Raw genomic sequence first — 506 nt, forward strand, 5'->3', positions numbered from 1 at the left:
CCCCCAAACAAACCCAACAAAAATCAAAAACTCGTTCTCTCGCGCCAACGAGTCTCGTCAAGTTCCCCCGTAGAACGCACATTCAAATATTCATAATTTCAAAACGTCGAACGTCGTCTCGCAACCAACCCAGATCGCCCAACGTTGCCACATTGCGCACTGCGAGCCAATCAATACCAAAGGAATTTTCTCCCCTTTTTTTCCTCATCTTGAATTGAAATTTCTCTCCAATCTTTTTTTCCCTCGAATGCGCATTGTGTCTGCGGGGTTGCTACACTCGGTGGGGGCGGTGGGGTGGACACATACGGCTTGTCTACCAACAAGTATAAGAAAGAGCACAGTACACGAAGTGGGCAAGAGTGAGGCTGTGAGAGCATGTCTATAAATAGGCCCAGGACCCGAGATGAGAGGGCCTCCTCTACACCTCTTGCATTCACTATCACTCCGTCTCTCTCCCCCGTTTTCTCGACTCGCCCGGTGACCACACGCTACAGTCACCTCCCCAC

The sequence above is a fragment of the Diachasma alloeum genome, unplaced genomic scaffold (genome assembly GCF_001412515.2).
Source record: "Diachasma alloeum isolate Michigan unplaced genomic scaffold, Dall2.0 Dall_scaffold_00192, whole genome shotgun sequence".
Lineage (NCBI taxonomy): Eukaryota > Metazoa > Arthropoda > Insecta > Hymenoptera > Braconidae > Diachasma > Diachasma alloeum.